This window comes from Mus caroli, chromosome 12 (assembly GCF_900094665.2).
Source record: "Mus caroli chromosome 12, CAROLI_EIJ_v1.1, whole genome shotgun sequence".
NCBI lineage: Eukaryota > Metazoa > Chordata > Mammalia > Rodentia > Muridae > Mus > Mus caroli.
The window spans coordinates 5,392,920-5,411,215 of NC_034581.1; the positions used below are offsets into that span (position 1 = coordinate 5,392,920).

The window sequence follows — 18,296 nt, forward strand, 5'->3', positions numbered from 1 at the left end:
TCTAGATGGTGACAAGAACGTTAAACCAACTGCAGAGCCTTTCTAGGTGAGGCCTTGTATAATGCCCAACACCAGGCCAGCTCTGAGGACGCTGAGAGGAGTAAAGGGGGCAACGGATAGAAACACCAGACAGACACGTGGGCTTTGGTGAAGATTCTTGGCTGCAGTAGAAACTTGTTGGATCTAACTACAACAAGACAGTCAAGAAGAAGTAGTAGTCGTGATCACTGTAATTCATTATAAAGGTTTTTTCCAGGCTAGTTTTGTTGTTGTTGTTGTTTTCCCCGAGACAGGGTTTCTCTATGTAGCCCTGGCTATTCTGGAACTCACTTTATAGACCAGGCTGGCCTCGAACTCAGAAATCTGCCTGCCTCTGCCTCCCGAGTGCTGGGATTAAAGGCGTGCCCCAGCACTGCTGGGCGTCCAGGCAAGTTTTCCATACAGGCAAGTACCTAGGCAGTCAGCAGTCACCTAAGCAAGTGGAAGAGAAATTTCCACATGGAAAAGAAAACAGTGTTACAACATTCTCAGCTCTACTAAAGAGGTTCTCTACATCCTGAGGCAAGGCCAGCTCATAGAGACTGTCTAGTGGGGGGAGTGCCTCTTCACCCCAATTCCATTCTCTAAAGAAGAGGCTCTGATGGTTCCATTTAGTTTTACCTAGACTAAACAAGTCTATATAATGACTGTGGCTATAGGCCCAGTGAATTCAATAATCCAGCTTGGAGTCCCCGAGTCCTCTGCAATTGGTAATTTGGAATGCACAAGGATGTGCAAGCAAAAACATCTACATCCCATAACTGCTTAACTTGAGGAACATTTTTTTTTTTTCCTTTTTGGACAGGGTATCATAGTCTCAGGGTTTTACTGCTGTGAACAGATACCATTACCAAGACAACTCTTATAAGGATATTTAGTTGGGACTGGCTTACAGGTTCAGAGGTTCAGTCCATTATCATCCAGGTGGGAACATGGCAGCATCCAGGCAGATACAGTGCAGGAGGAGCTGAGAGTCCTACATCTTCATCTGAAGACTGCTGGCAGAATACTGACTTTCACGCAGCTAGGATGAGGGTCTTAAAGCCCACAACCACAGTGACATACCTATTCCAACTGGGCCATACCTTAGAATAGTGCCACTCCCTGGGCAGAACATATACAAACCATCACACATATGCAGTCCCAGTTGGCCCAGTAAGACCTCTCTGCTTCTGTTTCCTAAATGCCAAGATCACAGATGTAGCCAACATGCATGGTCTGGGAGACATTTCTTAATGGAATAACTATTAATACCCAAAAAAAGGAGAGGAAAGGAGAGAAGAGAAGAGGAGAGGAGAGGAGAGAGGAGAGGAGAGGAGAGGAGAGGAGAGGAGAGGAGAGGAGAGGAGAGAGCAAGCAAGAGTACTTGGGAACTGCTCCTGGAACACACATTGAGCTGGGATGCTTGAAGGACAGGTCTGAGTACCATGAGTTGAGTTGAGCTTGTATGATAGATGGCAGCGAGAACTTACTACACAGACTGAGACCAGTGAAGGGAAGGCTGGTTGAGCTAGCTACCTATTCAAGTGATGTCTGTATAGTGGAGGGATAGAGAAAGGAGACGCCTACAGAAGTATTTGGGAAGTTAAAAATCTGCGAGGGTTGTCGATTTATCTATGTGGGGAGTGGGGGGAAAGAGGAAAATAGTAAATATGGTTCAGAATAGTCATTTAGGAATGAATCAGTGGTAATTGCTAATTGTGGAGACAAAGTAAGGGTTAGGGATAGGGCACAGATATGACGGGTTCTTAGTATGTTTGGTGACAAGAATGATACTCAAATGGAAGCTTGAAACTTGGGCAGGAGGTAGAGACGTGATATGCTGGGGAGATGCAGATGCATCTCTAAATGTTTATGGGTTGGAATTTAAAAACCCAGTACAACAATGTTGGGAAGTGGTAGCCTAATAACAGGAGGATTGAGGATCTGGGGGAGATGGCTCATTTGGTAATAATGTTTACTGAACAAGCACAAAGATGGTTTGAGTTCCAGAACTTGTTTATAAAACAGGGAATTGTGGCAACTATAGGTAATCACAGTGCCTGGCAGACAGAGACAAAAGGACTCCTGGGACTCACTGGCCAGGCAGCCCAGTAAAATCTCAGTGAGAGTGTCAACCTCATCCCTCCACGTGCCATGCACACACATGTGCACCTGTACACACACAAACATGCACACACACGTGCACCTGTACACACACAAACATGCATATTGATATTTAAAAAGAGGTGGGATTAAGTCAAAGGGCTCTCCTGCATAAATTAGTATCACTATCTAGGGAGTATGTTATTTTGAGTGGATTATTATTGAAGCAAGCTCAAGCCCTCCCCTCCTGTTCTTTTGTCCTTTTGAATTTTATTATGGGATTGATTACACAGCCCCAAGGATCTTTCCACTACTTTTAGCATTGGACTTCCTAGTCTTCAGACACTTGGGAAGTAAATTTTTTTTCCCTTATTAATGACCTGATTCTGTCAAAGCAATACAACACTAAGATTTTTATTTTTTTTGGTTTTGGTTTTGGTTTTTTGAGACAGGGTTTCTCTGTATAGCCCTGGCTGTCCTGGAACTCACTTTGCAGACCAGGCTGGCCTCAAACTCAGAAATCTGCCTGCCTCTGCCTCCCAAGTGCTGGGATTAAAGGCATGCACCACCACGCCCGGCAAGATAAATTTTAAATCAGTCTGTCTTTATAATGATGAAAACCCAAAGAGCTGTGTTTAACAGGCACTAGGATACATCACATGAACAAAGCACACACAGTCCTTAGCCTGGTAGAGCTCACAGATGCCTAGGGAAGACATTGACACAGGGTTAATTAAAAGGCCCTGGATTGTCAAAACCAGGAGGTAGGCCATTAATTAGGAAGTTGTCCCATGAGGGCCTAAGCTCTCCAAAAGAGGTGTGATAGAAAGTGGTCCCAACTACTGCGACCAAATCTTTGCAGTCATTGTTATTCTCTGCAGATTTCAAGGAAGGGCAAGTCAAGTCTAACTGGTAATAAGAAAACATTCAGTGTGATACAAAGCTATGGTAGTTTCTTTTGTGCTTACCCAGTACCCCTGGCTCATCAATTGCAGGGAGTCAGCGACACTTGCCTGAGAGTACTGTAAACGATATCAAGGTGCATTTTTTTTAAACCCCTAAACCTCCAACATTTGAGTGGAAAAGGGGAGATAAACGTTGAGCGGTAGGGCCTGTATTAAGGTCTACAGCTCCTGTAGGTGCCAGCATACCGGAAGTAGGGGGAAAGAGACTTCAATTTTGGGGTGCATGGGCAGCAGTGCTTACACACAGGCAGTTTAGGGAGAACAATGAGATATCCGGGAGGAAGCGGTGGATGAATAAATTCAGTCTCACACAGAAAGTCGAGGGTTTGCAGCACCACACGAGGAGCGAGACCAACCCCGGGAGCAGAGCGCCAGAGGTCCGGCGCGCAGGCCAGCCCTGAACCCAGAAGGTAAAGACCGGGAAGTGCACGCCCGATGGCGGCCGCACCCGCGAGGAGAGCGCCGCGCCAGTGCGCACGCGCGGAGCCCCGGCCGGCCCCCTGCGCCCGGCGCGCGGGAGAAGATACGCACTTCACTGCGAGGCGTCGCGGCTGGGTGAGTGCTCCCCCCTTTCTCCCGCAGTGCTTTGCGCGCGGCCGGTGGGCGGGGGAGGGAGGGGAGGGGAGGCGGCGGCGGCAGCCATGTTGTTGTGAGTCTCTGTGCCTCACCCTCGGTACTTCGGTGGTTCGGAGGAGGAGGGGGAGGAGAAGAAGGAGGTGGGGTGGGGGGGAGGGAGGTAGGAGGAGGAGAAAGAAGACGTCGCCGCCACCGGAGGCGGAGGGGGAGGACGGACGGCCGAGAGCGTCGCCGCCGGTGCCCAACGGTCGGTGTCCCCCGGCTGAGGCAGCGCGGCCGCAGCAGCCCTGTAAGTCAGCCCGCGCTCGCTTCGTCGGGTCCGTGGGCGCCGCGGGGGCCGGCTCCGGGCTTTGTGTGGCGGCCTCCGCGGGAGCAGGCCTCGGGCGGGAACGGGTCGGGCCTGGGCGGGGATCGCGGCGGGCCGCGGCCTGGGCCCCGCTCGCACAATGCCGGGGGAGGGGAGCCGGAAGGGGGTGTGCGCCGGCGGGGGAGGGGGCGCACTCGCCGCTTTCCCGCTTCCTTCCCGCGCCCCGCGCCCTTTGCCGGCCTTAGTGACCAGATCCGTGTGGGTGCCAGGCGGCCCCGAGCCCCTGGGTGCCCACAGTCTAGAAGAAGCACGGTGAATCCAGAGAAACGTGCGAGGTGGAAGTGGGTGAAGCGGAAGGAGTGGGTTTATGAGAGCGAGCGAGGGTGGGTGGGCGGGGGTCGCTAGGTTGGGGTGCAGGGTGGTCCTCAGGCCTGCGAGTGTGCAGGAAAACCTTGGCAAACGGATGTGAATGTGAAAGAAAATAGGGACTGGGGTTCGACCTGTTCAGGTGCCTTAGTAAGGAACGTGGTGCTTTTTGTTAGGGGAACATCTCTTCGGTACTCCGAAGAACGGGGAACTTGAAAGCCGAAGACCAAATCAGCGACTTCAGATATTCGAACCTTAGTTTTGCTTGTGAATACGGTCAAATTTGAGGGGAAATAAACTGTGCGGAGTTTATGGCCAAACACGTGTAAAGTTAGTGCTTCTTCCAAGAATACAGCTTTAGAAACCCTTCTTTTTTCCTCGTAGCCTTTTATTCTGTAACATCTGAACTTTTGGGGAAGGGAATGGAATTCAGACGTTTTATGTACAAAAGAAGACATGCTATGATAGTTTTTTCCAGATTTAAAGAAATCTGGAGGAAGGGGTTTTCTGTGATGATTTCAGGAGAAATGTTTTTAAATGCTTAGCAGGGTGCAGTGCCTGGAAACGATACAGTGTGTCACGAAATCAGTTTAAGGAGTTACCTTGGCGTGTTTAAAGCTTGTTCACCGCTTACATTCGTGACTCCTAACCATGTGACCGGGTGAATGGAGGATGGTTTAGGGAATTCTGGCCAGGAATCCTGTTAAAAATACAAAGATGGATATTTTTAATTGGTTAATAATAAGCCTCTGTTGCTAGTCCGATATCCTGCTGTTTATAAATGATTTACATCATGTGACCAGTCATAAGTAATTGACTGCTTGTTCTTTATCTCAAGAATGTCTTTAAAATGATTCTGAGAGAGATTAAGTTCTGTAGGGCTGTCTTTGATGTTTTGGAGCACAGCTGTTCCACATGAAAAAGTTACAATAACTTTTTTTTTATTTCAGAAACTTGCTACAGTATTCAGGGCTTTAATTTTATTTTTCTCATTTTATCAGTCTAGCTGATTTTCCTTAACTGGCTTTGCCAGGAGCACTTTTAAACATTTTCAGACAATCTAAGCTGATTTAATAAAGTTTCTTTGTCTTGAGTCTAAAGTTCCTTTAGGTGGTTTGTATTTAGTAAGATTTTAAAGTAATTTTTTCTTTAAAATTATATTACATTTTTGTGTAACTTTTTGTCTCTGTGTTGGTGGCTTGTGTATGGAGGTCAGAGGACACATTGTGAGTGTTATTCTCTCCTCCCACGGTGTGGGCTCTGGGGATGGGACTCAGTTGTCTGGCTGTAGGTCGACCTCTACTTTGTTGCCTGCCCAAGATTTTAAAGTAACTTAATAGGGGTACAAAACCATGGATTTTCTTTCCTTGTCTTTGTAATGTTAAGAGATAGTTTGTCTTTTAAATATGTATTTTTCCACATCAGAAGTACTAATCAATTTAGGCCAGGTGTGACCTCAGAATTGATTTAGGTCAGGTGTGACATCCAGAACCGATCTTCGCACCGACCAAGACTGCTTGTGTGTATGTATGTGGGTGTTTGTTCTTATATTTATCTGAAATACACTATGTAAATACTCATATCTCACAAGGCTTTGATTAACTTGTATTCATTTAACAGCTTTAGGCCATTTTACAAGCAGGTTAATAAACAGTGCACTTGTAGGTGGGTAAATTGAAATTGGCTTGTGACTCAAGCGTATTTCTGAGTTTGAGGCCAGTCTTTTTTTTTTTTTTTTGGTTTTTCGAGACAGGGTTTCTCTGTGTAGTCCTGGCTGTCCTGGAACTCACTTTGTAGACCAGGCTGGCCTCGAAAAAACAACAACAAAAAAGAAGGCATGAAAACTGTCTGGCTTGCACTTTTTTTTCTCCTTGTTTGTCTATTAGGCCTGTTGTAAGAGAATTAAGTACTATGCTGACCCCTTCCTCTCTTTTCCTGGGAGTGTGGCCCCTGCAGAAAATGTGTCTCACTTCATGAGACCAACCAGGATAGATAGTTCTGTGTGTAGGAGAGGTTGGTGGTTGGCAGCTTGTGCTATCAGTGATTGTGTTAAGTCTAAAGTATTTCTCTGTGGTTTTGCCAGCATGAAAAATCCGTTCGTTCGTTCACCGTCTAACTTGCCTCTCAGTTCAGTAGGTTCTGAATTTTAATGCAGTAGGAAAATATTCCTTCAAACTGAAATGTTTTGTTTTGAGACAGGGTTTCTCTGTGTCATCCTTTGGAACTCACTCTGTAGACCAGGCTGGCCTCCAACTCAGAGATCTGCCTGGCTCTGCTTCCCAAGTGCTGGGATCAAAGGGGAGTGCAACACTCCTGGTTAACAAGTCAGTTTTTAAATAATTACTGCTTTTGTGGTTGAAACATGGACTTAAAGATATTTTCAAACTTTTCTAGTGCTTGAAACACTGTAGAATTAAATTATTATTATTATATAGGAGGTGCATAATGTTTTTTCTTAATATTTCAGGAAATAGTAAATTTAGAGATGAGATGATGCTTTTTCTTTCCATAATTCAAGAGATTGAACTTTAAATGAGAATTTAGGATTTGCTTAGTTAGCAGCCTTCACCTTAAAGAGTAACTTTAAATTTTCATTGACTTTTTAAATGAGTCTTTCTGACTCTTACCTTTTTTGAATCTAAAATGAAATGGTTTAAGAAATTGAAAGTGATTGACTTTATTCAAATGTGTTGACAGAAGGATGGTTTCTTTACTGCATTCTGCAAGTCTTAATCCATTCTCAAGCTACAGGTCACTTGTTTTCACTTTCTTTTCTTTTGTGAAGGGATAAAAGATTTGAGAGTACTGAGAAACATCCAGATGTGCCCACCTGATGTGCTTGTCACACTAGCTGCCAACTACAGAAGAATAATTTCAAATGTGAAAAAGGTGTGTTTTAATTGACTGCAAGCAGGACAGGGAAAAAAAACAAACAAGATTATTATCACCTACTTTCTGGCAAAGTATGTGCTTGGGCTCCCCCAAATTTGTTTCCTGGAGAGGATTTAGTGTACTTGGCTATACTTTATACTGCCTATCAGGCTTGTCCAGTTCTTGGTCCATTAGCTGTATGTGGTCAAGAATAACTATGAATTCAACTCACCATAAAGCCCTAAACTCACCTAAAACACTATGACATACTTCTAAAAAATAAGTTTGTGTGGTTCTTAAGTATGAACTTCATAGAAGACAGTGCTGTAACGATGCCAAAAGTTGGATACCCCTGGGAAGGAATAAAACTTGTAACTGCCAACAAATGTATAATGTGGTGGAACTGGAAACGTAGGAAAGTATTGTTTCTGTATAGTCCCTTTTTTAAAAAAACAAAAGTCAAATAGTGAGTCTGGGACCTGGTTTGAAGGTCAATCTTTGTGATGATTTCTGTTGTAATTGACTTGCCAAGAGTAGCAAGTTCTTTTCTTTGTGTTTGTGCTCTAGTATTCAAACGTAGGACTTGAATGTGACAGAGTACATGTGTGGAGATCAGAGGATAATATTGGGTGTGAGTCCTGACCTTCTACCTTGTTGGATATGGGGTGGGGTGGGGGTTCTTGCTATTGCAAAAAACTTGGAGATTTAAAGGTTTCTCATGTTTTGTCTCTTACCTACGTACCTTAGGACCTGGAGATTTGGCTGTATATAGGTTTTTGGGGATCTGAACTCAGGTCCTCACTCTTTACTCACTGAGACATCACCTTATCCCTTTGGCACCATTCCCAAAAGACTTCTTAGAAATAAGTGAATCTTAACTAAGGTGCAGTTGGTTTTATTCAGACAATATAGGTAAGTGAAATATAGACGTGGGGGAAATCTATGGATAGCTATGTAACAGGCTGTCAAAATGGGGAGAAAGAAACAATAGACTAAATTACAAAGTTTGTTAACTATCAAAAAAATTAAATACTCCCAAGTGGTGGTGGTAGAGCATGCCTTTAATCCCAGCACATGGGAGGTAGAGACAGGCAGATCTTTGTTTGAGACTAATCTACTCTATAGAACAAGTTCCAGGACACACACAGAAACCCTGTTTCTAAAAAAACAAAATTAAGCACAGGTAGGAGCTATTTGAACTTTTCCATACCATTTTTATCTATACTTTTTTTTGTGTGACAAAATGTCAGATACTTACATAGTAAAATCTAAATCTTTATTCACAGCATAAAGTTTTGAAGTTAGAAAGTGGGTCTGGGTTTTTTCTACAGCTGCTTGTTTATGTATTCAGTTTGGTTTGTTTTTTTGTCTTTGTTTTGGAATAAGGCGGTGGGATAAGGTTAGGATGTTATGTAGCTTAGGTTGGTGTGGAAACTCCTGAGAGTATGACCTTGAATTTAAAATCCTCCTGCCTCTTAACAAGTGCTGGGATTGCAGGTAAGCTACTGTGTCTGGCTTGAACATTTTGATTGAAGTATAATTATAATAATGGATTTTTCAAAAAAATGGAGAGAAAAGGTGCTTTAATTTCTAGATTTTTGTGTCTTCACCATCAGTAAGAGTACTCTAAATGCTTGCTAAAAATAATTGCCCTTTTAAATGAAAATTCTTAAAGTAGTCATGGAATGTTAAAGAACATAGTATATTTGTTTTTGAATATGTATTTTTATTAAGGTATACTATCAAAAGCATACTTGTTTGAGGATTGTAGATTGGTCTTGAGCTATACTGTCTTTAGATGCTGGTAATCAGTAATTCTTGTTCTTAAGGAATTTATAGTGTAGAGAAAGGGTTAACTTGGGTTTTTGTGCAGTATGCTGTCATAAAGGTGATGTTATAAAGGTGGCTGTGAACTCTGGGGTAGAAAATACAGCAGTGGTCAGGAAAAGTTTGTATAGGTATAACTGGAATGAACTACAATCCCGAGTTGGAGGGCCTTGTTTTGTCCTTGAACTCTGAAATCTCCTTGCCTTAGTCTCCTGGGATTAAAGGCATGTGTTACATTGCCTTGGCCTAAGCTTTTCATAGCCATTATGCCTCAAGATCTCCATGCCAAGATCCAGGTGAGAAACTTGTATCTCCCAACCTCAAGATCTGGATCAAAGTTGAGTTCTCCAATTATGGATTATAGTTCAGATTAATCCATTCCATTATTAATTAATTGATTAGATATAATCAAGTTGACAACCAAGAATAGCCATTACAATAACTGAGTCTTTTTTAAAAGAGTTAGAGAAGTTAGGGTTGGTGAGAAGACTCGATGAATAATGTTTTCCATGCAAGCCTAGTAACCTAAGTATATTCCCCCCCAAACCTATGTAAAGGTGGGAGGAGAGAGTTGACTCTGCCAAATTGTTCTTTCATCTCTGCATGAGTGTTGTACTGGTGTCCTCACACACTCAGTGTCATGTATACATATATAATAATGATGATACAAAATTTAGGGACATTAATATCAAGAGATATGTGACATGTTATTTGGCCAGAGGGATTCACATAGTGACTGGGAGAGAAGTGACAAGATCTGAATGGAGCAACTGGAGCTCACCATAATGTGGTCATTTGATTGGGATATTTATTCATTTAGATTTGAACAACCAAAATTTCAGTTAAGGAAGATTTAAATTATCCCAAAACTATTCTAAAATTGTTACAGAATTGCTTCCCCTGTGTTGTATTTGGATTTAGGTATATAACCTGTCCTTGAGGGACTGGGGAAAAAATATTACTGGAACTTCATTGAAGACACTGCCTATTAGAGTTCTATCCCTTCTCTAAGAAATATTCCTTTAAATAGTAATGCTAGAATCAAAACAACCCGAGATTCCACCTCATACCAATCAGAATGGCTAAGATAAAAAACTCAGGTGACAGCAGATGCTGGCGAGGATGTGGAGAAAGAGGAACACTCCTCCACTGCTGGTGGGTACAACCAGTCTGAAAGTCAATCTGGCAGTTCCTCAGAAAATTGGACATAGTATTGCTGAGGATTCAGCAATACCACTCCTAGGCATATACCCAGAAGATGCTCCAACATGTAATAAGATGCTCCACTATGTTCATAGCATCCTTACTTATAAAAGCCAGAAGCTGGAAAGAACCCAGATGTTCTTCAACTGAGGAATGGATACAGAAAATGTGGTACATTTACACAATGGAGTACTACTCAGCTATTAAAAAACAATGAATTTATGAAATTCTTAGGCAAATGGATGGGACTAGAAAATATCCTGAGTGAGGTAACCCAGTCACAAAAGAACACACATGATATGCATTCACTGATAAGTGGATATTAGCCCAGAAGCTTGGAATACCGAAGGTACAATTCACAGACCACATGAAACTCAAGAAGGAAGACCAAAGTGTGGTCTTAGAAGGGGGAACATAATACCCATGGGAGGAGATACAGAGACAAAATGGAGCAGAGACTGAAGGAATGACCATCCATAGACTGCCCCACCTGGGGATCCATCCCATATACAGTCACCAAACCCAGACACTTGTGGATACCAAGAAGTGCATACTGATAGGAGCCTGATATAGCTGTCTCCAGCAAGTGCCTGACAAATAGAGGTGGATGCTCTCAGCCAACCATTGAACTGAGCACAGGGTCCCCAATGGAGGAGCTAGAGAAAGGACCCAAAGAGCTGAAGGGGTTTGCAGCCCCATAAGAGAAATTACAATATGAGCCAACAAGTACCCTAAGAGCTCCCAGGGACTAACCCATCAACCAAAGAGTATACATGGAAGGACCCATGGCTCCAGCCGCATATGTAGCAGAGTATGGCCTCATCAGTCATCAATGGGAGAGAGGCCCCAGTGTAGGGGAATGGCAGGCAGGACCAGGAGTTAGGCGTGGGTGGATTGTTGTTGTTGGTGGTGGGGGGTTAGGGGGTTTTCAGAGGGGAACCCAGGAAAGGGGATAACATTCAAAATGTAAATAAAGAAAATATCTAATAAAAAGGAAAAAGAAAAGATTTTCCTAAACTTTAAATGTGTATTACATTGTGATCAATTTGAATAAAAGTGCTTGTATGTCTTAAGTTAAAATTCAAAATTCTGGGATATTGTTGCTATTGCTTAGGATCGACCAACCAGGATTCCACAAAACTTCAAATATAAAAGCTCATGCTTGAATGAGCTTACCAGGAGAACAAAAGCAGGGCATGTATTATGTGTTCAGAACCTATAAATCTTTTTTTTTTTTTTTTTTAAAGATTTATTTATTTATTATATGTAAGTACACTGTAGCTGTCTTCAGACACTCCAGAAGAGGGCGCCAGATCTCGTTACGGATGGTTGTGAGCCACCATGTGGTTGCTGGGATTTGAACTCTGGACCTTTGGAAGAGCAGTCGGGTGCTCTTACCCACTGAGCCATCTCACCAGCCCAAGAACCTATAAATCTTAATGACAGAGGTCAGGATGAAAGCATGAACTGTCCTGCCTTACTGTATTTCATGAGCTTGCAATACTTAAGTGGGGTTTTTGTTTGTTTAGAATAAAAATGCAATATATAAAACCTAAAATAATAGTAAAAAAGTAATGTTTGGAAATAAGGTTGCCTCTGTGGAATAGGTATTATTCCCTTTTTCCCCCTGCAAAACATTATTTCATGTTATTTTCCAAATGTTAGTTTCAAGAAGTCAGTAAACAAATTGTACTGGCTGGTTTTGTGTGTCAACTTGACACAAACTAGAGTCATCCCAGAGAAAGCCATTTTTGAGGAAATGCATCCATAATTGGGAAATGAGGGCATTTTCTCAATTAGTGATCAGTTGGGGAGACCCCAGCCTTTTGTGGGTGATGCATCCCTGGACTGGAGTCTCTTTAAGACAGGCAAAGCAAGCCAGTAAGTAAGCAGCACCCTCCGTGGTCTCTGCATCAGCTCCTGCCTTTATGTTCCTGCCCTGACTTCCTCCAACAATGGACTATGATCTGAAAGTCAACCCTTTCCTTCCCAACTTGCTCTTTAGTCATGGTGTTTCTTCACAGCAGTACAAACCCTAAGATACAAATTTAGTCTATTACAGTGAAGTCAAAGAAGACTGAACAAAGCCATAGAAGTATATACATTAGGATAAGGAATAAGTAACTCTTTGCCAAGTAACAAAGTTTAGACATAAAGCGATTCTTATACTGTATGTGGAAATATTTTCTCTCCTTAGATTTTGTGCCCAGATATTTGAGCTCTTCTTCAAGAATGAAGATGGGGGAGGCAAAGAAGAGAAATTCTTACTTTGGGGCTAGCTTTTATAGCTAAGGCTCTGCATACAGTTAGATGTAATACATCAAAGCACAAAACAGAATGTCAGATGATTACTGTTAGCTCAGTTCAAAGCCGGTGCCTAATAGTGAATACCTTCACATTCCAAATTTGACTTTTCTTACCCTGAGTGATATCGTCAAACTGCTATGTTTTAATCCTTTCTGTCTCTTTAGAAGGTAACTAAAGTCAGTGTAGTAAGTGACTGTATTCTTTGGTTGGCAGCTGAAATTGAAACTTTACTTCCAGGGCCGTGAGCTGAGCATTTGTAGGAACCTGTAGGCATTTCAGATGGCAAAGAACAGACCTCCTAACTACAGCCAAAGTAGGATCACGCCATTATCTTGCCATGAGGAAAGGCATGGCTGCAGTATGAGGCAGCTGCTGTGTCACACTGCATCTGTATTCAGGAAGCAGGGTTATATTTTGGATAAGAAAAGGTGTTCATATCTAAAAGTTTTTTAAAAATTTTAAAAGTATTATGTGCTCTGAGTGTGTGTGTGTGTGTGTGTGTGTGTGTACAAACTTGAGCAAGTTTTCTCTTTATATACTGTGGATCCTGGGTGTGGAATTCTGGCATGGGATTTACAATTAAAGTAAACTTAGAATTTATTTACTAGTTTTACTATTCCTAGTCTTTCCATTCAATATCTGCTTTTGTTTTTTTAAATAAAAATTTTATTTTGTATGATAGTCCTAGAATTTTCTGTTTAAAGACTATAGAATAAGTTTTAAGTTGTGCTGAAGAATCTTATCACAAACCCTCTTAAAAATGTTTTTATGTATGTGGGTGTTTTGCCTATGTATATGTCTGTGCACCATGTGTGTGCCTGGTATTCAAAGAAACCAGAAGGTATTGTTGGATCCCTTAGAACTAGAATTTCAGACAATTGTTATCTGTGATATTGGTGCTGGGAATTGAACCAGGTCCTCTGGAAAAGCAGTCACTTAGTGCTCTTAACAGCTGAGCCATTTCTCCAGCCCTGCAGCCCTGGAGTTTGTCATCTTTAGGATATTTTGATTGTTGGTGAGAAGAAAATGATCAAGAATTCATGGTTTATTTGAATGTCTGAGGGAAAAAATTACAATTCATCATTATCTAAAAAAGACTCAATATTCAATTTAGATTTGTACAAACCATATATTTTATACTATTTCATAGATCACAATAAACATTTTAAAGCTTTTAACTGTTAAAAGGTGTTAATTGTTAAACGCCACAAATCATTATAAAGCTAAGACTATTTTATATAGCCTATATGGAAAAGTATATATATTCTTTTTTTTTTTTTTAAGTTGTCTAGGGGAAGTTACTGGGTTTTTTTCCTTGGTGTTTTTGTGTTAACATTTACTTAAAATGTTACCATGAGAGATTGAGAGATGTCTTAGTTGGTGAGTACCTGGCACATAGGCATGAAAATCTTATTTTGGATTCCCAGATGGAACCCACATAAAAAGCCAGGCAAAATAATGCATATCTATAACCCCATTTTGTGTGTGTAGGGGGGGTATGTAGAAACAGGCTGGTTGCTGAAATTCATTGTCTAACTACCTTGGCTGAATTGATAAACTCTGCTCTTGCTCTGTCTTGGAGCACAAAAATACCGAATATCTACCTCTTGCCTACACATGTACACATATGTATACTAACAAGTAGTTACAGCCCACACATAGACCAAAAATAGCTGTGTTGATACTGGGGTAAAGTTTTAAGGACAATGGGTGAACCACAGTGACCTAAATTAAGCATGTGCTCAGAGCTTAAAAATAGCTTCTGGGTTTTGGAGATCAATGTATCTTAAATATATTGAACAAGGAGCTTAATTTCAAAGAAGTGTAAGCCAATCATTTTTATTTATTTAATCATTCACTTTAGATCCTGATTGAAGCCCCCCCTCTCCTCCCAGCCCCACCCTTACACGCCCCTCCCCACTAACCTTTCCCTTTCTCAGAGGGTAGTACCCTGTGGGTACCAACCCACTCTGGCATATCAAGTTATAGCAGGACTAAATGCATCCTCTCCCACATGGTAGCCCAGCTAGAGGAAGGGGATCCAAAGGCAGGCAACAAAGTCAGAGACAACCCTGTTCTTTTTTTTTTTTTTTTTTTTACGAGGCAGGATTTCTCTGTATAGCCCTGGCTGTCCTGGAACTCTGTAGACCAGGCTGGCCTCGAATTCAGAAATCCTCCTGCCTCTGCCTCCCAAGTGCTGGGATTAAAGGTGTGCGCGGCAACCCTGCTCTTTTTATTAGGAGACCCACATGAAGACAAACCTTCACATCTTCGATAAATGTCTAGGGGCTCTAGGTCCAGCCTGGCAACGCTTTGGGTTGGTAGTTTAGTCTCTGAGCTCCCAAGGTTCCAGGTTAGTTGACTCTGTAGGTCTTTTGGTGTCCTTGACCCCTCCAGCTCAATCAGTTTTATCTCTGTGATGGCTTGTCTATGTTTGGCCCAGGGAGTGCCACTGTTGTTGCCTTGTTGGAGTAGGAAGTGTAGCCTTGTTTGAGTGAGTGTCACTGGGTGGCTTTAATACCCTCGTCCCAGCTGTCTGGAAGTGAGTGTCTTCATAGTAGCCTTCAGATAAAGATGTAGAACTCTCAGCTTCGCTGCACCATGCCTGCCTGATTGCTGCCATGCTCCTGCCTGATGATTATATAAATGTTGGCCTTATAAGAGTTACCTTGGTCATGGTGTCTGTTCACAGCAGTGAAACACAAACTAAGACAATCTCTTACTCTTCCCTGAGTGAGATCCGCCTTAAGTTTGGCTGTGGGTCTCTGCATCTCTTATCAGCTGGTGAGTGAAGCCTTTCAGAAGACAGTTAATGCTATGTTCCTGTCTGCAAGCATAGAGCAAAGTATCATTAATAGTGTCAAGGGTTGGCTCTCTCCTATATGATGGATGAGTCTCAATTTAGGCTGGTAATTGGTTGATAATTCCTTCAATCTCTGCTCCATCTTTATCTCTGCACATCTTGAAGGCAGGCATTTTCCCGTTGACTAAGGATGTTGAATATTTAAGTGCTTCTCAGCAATTAGAGGTTCCTCTGTTGAGAATTCTGTTTAGTTCTGTACCCCATTTTTAAATTGGATTATTTGGTTTGTTGGTGTCTAATTTCTTGAGTTCTTTAGATATTTTGGATATTAGTCCTCTATCAGATGTAGGGTTGAAGATCTTTACCTATTCTGTAGGTTTCTGTTTTGTCCCATTGATGTGTCCTTTGCCTTACAGAAGCCTGGTAGAGTTACACTAAGGTTGCTTTACTAATTTCTTTCTTGGCCCATTTAACATTTGTATAAAGGAGGAATACTGAATTTTTTTTTAAGTTAATTTTTTATTCAGCCACTTTGCTGAAGGTGTTTATCAGCTGCATGGATTCTCTGGTAGAATTTTGGAGTCACTTACATATACTATCATATCATCTGCAAATAGCAATATTTTGACTTCTTCCTTTCCAATTTGTATCCCCTTGATCTCCTTTACTTGTCTTACTCCTCTAGGTAGAACTTCAAGAACTCTATTGAATAGATATGGAGAGAGTGGGCAGCCTTGTCTCTGATTTTAGTGGATTTCCTTTAAGTTTCTATTTAATTTGATATTGGCTATTGGCTTGCTGTATATTGTTTTTATTGAGTTTAAGTATGCATCTGATCTCTCTCTTTTTTTAAGAATTATATTTATTTTATGTATGAGTACACTGTAGCTGTCTTCAGATACACCAGAAGAGGGCATCAGATCTCATTACAGATGGATGTGAGCCACCATGTGGAATTGAACTGGGAATTGAACTCAGGGCCTATTAAAGAGCAGTCAGTGCTCTTAACAGCTGAGCTATCTATCCAGCCCTTTCTGAGACTTTTAAATCAAAGGAATGTTGGATTTTGTTAAAGGCTTTTTTGTTAGCATCTAATGGTTCTTTTCTTTCAGTTTGTTTATGTGGTCGATTACCTTGATGGGTTTTCTTTTTGAATCTTCCCTGGATCCCTAGGTGAAGTCTACTTGATGATTTTTTGATGTGTTCTTGGATTTGGTTTGTGAGTATTTTATTGAGTACTTTTGCATCAATGTCCATAAGGGAAATTGGTCTGAAATTCTTTGTTGAGTCTTTGTGTGGTTTACGAATCAGGGTGACTGACCTCCTACAATGATTTCAATATATATATTTACTTATTTATTTTATATGTATGAGTATACTATCTTCATGCTCACCAGAGGACGGCATCAGATCCCATTACAGATGATTGTGAGCCACCTGTGGTTGCTGGGAATTGAACTCAGGACCTTCGGAAGGACAGTCAGTGCTCTTAATCGCTGAGCCATCTCTCCAGCCCCTCCTACAATGATTTGACAATGCTACTTCTGTTTCTGTTTTGTGGAATAGTTTGAGGGGGATGGTATTAGCTCTTCTTTGAAAGTCTAGTAGAATTCTGTGCTAAAACCATCTGGCCCAGGGAGACTTTTAATGATAGCTTCTATTTCCTTAGGGGTTATATCCCTATTTAAATTGTTTACCTGATCTTGATTTAACATTAGTAAGAAAATTGTCCATTTTGTTTAGTTTTTTCAATTATGTGGAGTACAGGCTTTCGAAGTAAGACATAATTCTTTGAATTTCTTGTCTTTTATGTTTCCCTTTTTGTTTAGGATTTTGTTAATTTAGATACTGTCTCTGTGCCTCTTGGTTTTGTTGATTCTTTGCATTCTCTTTGTTTCTATGAGGTTGTTTCCTGCCGACTACTCCCCTTAAGTAAATAATCTTATTGAGCTGGTGGATACCTGTATGTATACCTGTAAGCTTGGCACTTTGAAGATGGAGATAGGAAGATTAGTTCATTCTTACCTACATAGTTTGAAGCCATCCTGAGTTTCATTAGGTCCCCTTTTCACAACACCACCCCGTCCCCCAAGATGCTCGTTGAAATGTTTGAAAGGAAAATCCCTTAAAACTGCATTCAAGAACTGTTTAGTATTTTCCTTAATATAATGGATGTTTTATTAGTACATATAGCTTTAATTTTAATAACATTTTTAGTACATGGGCTATTGTTACTATTACTTTTTTTTTTCTGTTGAACTTGGAGTGTTCAGTTAAGCACTATTGGGTAAAAACTGTTGAATAGTTCTGCTTTGTTAATGATGCTGTTTGTATGAGGCAAATTCACAGGAGAGAAACTTTCACGTCTGAGAATTGTATATTGATTTTTTTTTTTAAACAAACTCATTAAGATAGGCAGTTAATACTCTAGGAAGCAGCTGGGCAATGGTGGCACACACCTTTAATCTTGGGAGGCAGAGGCAGGCAGATTTCTGAGTTTGAGGCCAGCCTGGTCTACAGAGTGAGTTCCAGGATATCCAGGGCTACACAGTGAAACCCTGTTTTGAAAAAACAAAACAAAACAAAAAATACTTTAAGAAGCACTTTGTACTGGCTGGTTTTGTGTCAATTTGACACAAGCTGGAGTTATCACAGAGAAAGGAGCTTCTGGTGAGGAAATGCCTCCATGAGCTTCAGATGAGGAAATACCTCTCTGAGACCAAGCTGTAAGGCATTTTCTCAATTAGTGATCAAGGGGGGAGGGCCCCTTGTGGGTGATACCATCTTTGGACTGGTGGTCTTGGGTTCTAAAAAAATCTAAAAAAGCAAACTGAGCAAGCCTCGGGAAGCAAGCCAGTAAGTAACATCCCTCCATGGCCTCTGCATCAGCTCCTGCTTCCTGACCTGCTTGAGTTCCAGTCCTGACTTCCTTTGGTGATGAACAGCA

At 41.6% G+C, this 18,296-nt stretch overlaps 1 protein-coding gene across 9 annotated transcripts in view; it reads left to right on the plus strand.

Moving 5' to 3' along the window:
* Positions 1-3,834: 3,834 nt before the first annotated feature.
* Positions 3,835-18,296, plus strand: part of Pum2 (pumilio RNA binding family member 2) — a 75,380-nt gene continuing 60,918 nt past the window's right edge. For 8 of the 9 annotated variants that reach the window (XM_029484304.1, XM_029484306.1, XM_029484300.1 and 5 more), the window contains exon 1: positions 3,835-3,954. The gene's annotated coding sequence lies outside the window, so the exon portion shown is untranslated. Of the gene's footprint in view, positions 3,955-7,123; positions 7,228-18,296 lie in introns of all 9 variants that reach the window. The other variant, XM_029484301.1, reaches the window with a different exon arrangement.